This window comes from Girardinichthys multiradiatus, chromosome 23, assembly GCF_021462225.1.
Source record: "Girardinichthys multiradiatus isolate DD_20200921_A chromosome 23, DD_fGirMul_XY1, whole genome shotgun sequence".
In the NCBI taxonomy this organism is placed as follows: Eukaryota; Metazoa; Chordata; class Actinopteri; order Cyprinodontiformes; family Goodeidae; genus Girardinichthys; species Girardinichthys multiradiatus.
The window spans coordinates 20,430,054-20,433,872 of NC_061815.1; positions in this window are offsets into that span (position 1 = coordinate 20,430,054).

Sequence of the window (3,819 nt, forward strand, 5' to 3'; positions counted from 1 at the left end):
TCAGAAGAAAGGAAATTGGATAAACCCGAACAACTAAGAACCACCAAGGCACAAGCTTGTAATGAAACTGCTAAACTCTGGGAAACAGTTTTATGATCAGATAAGACAGATACTGAGTTGTTTGACCACAATGACAACAGATATCTTTGGAGAAGTTAAAGTCAGGATTTCAAAGCTAAGAATACAGTGCCAACTATCAAGCAAGGAGGTGATAGCATCGGTCTATATTTTTCACAAAATGGATAGAATAATGAAGAGTGTAGTGACTACGAATCTGAAAATATTATTCAATATTTAATATTAATATTTTAATATTTTATCAAGTAATATTTTGGTCTGTTAAGGGTTGTCCTGTGAATACCAGCCCAGTAAGGCGATTGTATTAGGACAAAATAGAAAGGTGTGAGCCAAGCTCTGACTTTATTGAACAGCAAAACTCTGCACACACATGGAATGAATTCAAACAATTTCTGAAAATACAAGAATTTATTAACAAAAATAAGTCAACTCATAGTCAAACATATTTCAATCAACAAACTCTTTACTATGCTAAAACAATCCAACTAAACTACCAAGCAAAATTAAAGAATAACGAAAACTAATGGACTATGTACAATATAAACAAGCTAATTAAAGATGATTGAAAACCATGATCGAAAGAATGATGCAACATTACCATGCAACGTTATTTATGTTTGAGAACCAAGGATTATCTTGAAGAATCTGGAAGTGAAGTTAAGTTAGTCTTGGAACCAACTTAGGCAATAATCAGCAAACGTTTAGACAACCATTCACAATGCAAGATCAGATAAAATATTATTTTAATAAAAAAAATGTTTTAAAGAATGATCTGCTGAATAAAACCAACCTTCTGGATGACTAATTCTAAACGGTGTCTCATTAGCTGCCTTTATTTATTAAAATAATATTTAAAGAAATATTATTAAAGGAAATGGTAAAATATTGAAGGGAATATTTTGGAAAAGAGCCAAATCTTTCTGTAGAAATGGGGCTTAATTGTGTTTACTTAGTTATCAAGTTTAGTAAAATAATGTTTACGGAAATATTATTTACTGGATTGAAAACTAACAACCTTTCTGGGTAAATATTATTTAGCAGCAAGCATGTGTCCTAAGCTGTTAGCAGTGAAAGCTAACAAAAGAAGCCGATAGCTTAGCACCAGAATCAAACACACACCTTTAAAAATACCGTTAATAAAAGGGTTAAAATGCATAAGCACGGACGGCGCGTTATGATCAATCTTCTGTGTTAAAATCACCCCTTTAAATAAAGTTTGTCTTAACTTTAAAAACACACAAACACAGAACACAAAACTGAGCATGTGTACTGCAGATAGCCTGCTAACACCAAGATAGCAGAGTTTCACACAAACAAAACCAAACTTCATAAAATGAAAAACGTTCAGATCATAAATCTTTTTCTATTACTCTGCCCAAACCCTAACCTCGTATAAACCGTGCTGAGGAGTTGTCTGGGCGACAACGAAGTTTGAAGAAACATCCACTTTGAACAAAGGTTAGCTTCGGCTGACCAAGCTGCACGTTACCACGGTGATGTGGCTCCTGTTGTCCTCCTTTCAGACTGGGAAACTGCTCCACTCGCCTTCATAGAGACGGCGTCTCTGCAGGTAATTCTCTGGAACACAGTTTGCTTCAGCAGGCATCAGAGAGAAAGTAAAGCAACGCTTTTACCTTAATTTACCCCTTTTTATGAATGAATACCGGATACACAAACAGTGATTCATTCGTACTTAACTTAGTGCATATGATTGCGTGATCGTATGAAACTCTCGGATCCAGTTGAAGAGTTTATGTCTGTTTGCCAGCACAGAGACATTAGCGCGCTGTGCCTCCCCTATCCCGGTCACCAACGTCATGGAAGAGATCGGACCATTGGAATGGTGGGGGTTTTATACGGGCAGTGGCATCATGGGAAGTCCGCTGTTACCCTCCTTCCCCTTCTGAAGTTGTGCTGGAAGTCGGTTAAATGCAATTTATTTTGAAAGTTCCAGAAAAGTTTGTACTGCATCTTTCATGTTGTATCCATGGCTGTAAACCCAACAACAGAAAGGGCAAACTCTAAACTCTTCATCTCCTAGATGGATTAAATTGGGGCACAATTGGATGTTACATGGGAACTTGTTCTGGTATACAGCAGTCGAATTATAAGAGTCCACAGGTCCATATCAAGAATTATACCAATTTAAACAAACTCTACAAATTCCTCCAGGAAGAGTGGTCAACTATCCAGCAAGAGTTATCCCAGATTTCCCTATTATTTATCATAAGTTCATTAGCATTCTTAGCACTGTCAGGTAAGTAAGACTAATACTGTTGTAGGAAATGTTTTCTATACTTTGGAGAAATATATAAATATTTTCCTAAAATGCATTTACTTCTATGTTTTCTGTACACAGGATTACAATATGGCTTTTACTAAGTTATGAAGGCATTAAAGAAATAGTTTATGCTATTTAAACAAATCCCTTTTAAAATTTGCTCACTTTTGCAGATTAATTAAGTAATGAAATATGCAGACCTCTTTTGAAAAGTGAAAAGTTGATACGATGCTGTCAATGCTCATTCATAAAAATGAGCTAGAAGTCTAAAAATATCAATCTCCTCCTTCCAAATTTAAGTCCACACACACTCAGAGATGTTGCTTCCTGTGGCGGCAGCTGTAGGTTTTTATGTGTATTTCTGCTGCTGTTTATTCCCCCCTTACCCTCTCCCTTATCTAATGCCTTTCACTGCAGATGGTTCAACAAACAAACTGCAGCCATTTGATTCATGTTTCATAGAAGCAGGCCAATTACTGAAAACGAATTCTTTCATAAATTTCTGTGAGTGACGTAAATGAAAGCATCTCGGAGCCCGGTTTTCACTGCATCATAGCAATGTCTGTCTTGGGGTCCAATTCACAACATGGGTGTTCCGATGGAAGCATTAGGGTTGCTTGCCGCAGTAGGAGGGTGGTATCATGATTAATTTTGGCTTGTTTTGTTAGTGCAGGAAGCCACAGAAAAGCTCATTACAATCAGCTGGTTTTTGTCACAGTCTGGGCTCCCTCTCATCTCCCATAGCGAAGCGGGACGATACAGCTTTCCTGAATATGCATTGATGATGATTGCATGATTTATGCATGAGCTTCGTGGCACCTAAAGACCATCCAGCCGAATAGAAGTCCTCGAAACTCAGAAATTGGAGCTTTTCTCACTATTCTTTAAATGTTTGTTTCAAGCACTCCTTTACATCAGTCACATGCCACAGTGAAATGTATGAAAACACAACTGAATAACTAGGAGGAAAAGATAAAAGAGGCTTTTTTACTTTAATATTTACCAAGTTCTTGTACAACTCCATTAGGAAACATGATGTAAGCTGTCATGTTTTCTTGCAGACTACATTCGGTGTTCACTTTGTTTCATGTTTCTGTTTGAGGCTTTCAACTGACTATTATATGCGCAATTAGCCTGTTATAATGGCATAATTGGCAGTAAAAAATGGCTTGTCAGAAGAAAAGAATTGAACCAGGACAATGATTGATGGTTATATGAGAGTCACCAGACTGATGTGTGCATTGACCTTCGAGTGAGCAGAGCTCATGTGGATGTTGACCCTTTCATACATCCAGACAAGGCCTCCCAGACAGCTAGAGTGTGTGCTGCTGTTGCAGCAGGCCCAGGGGTGTTCCTGTTAGTTCTGATAGATGATGATGATACACTTGGCTTACTACTCATCCCACAAATGTTTCTGCACAGTTACTTCTTATCAGCAACACCTGACTCTTGAGTAAAGC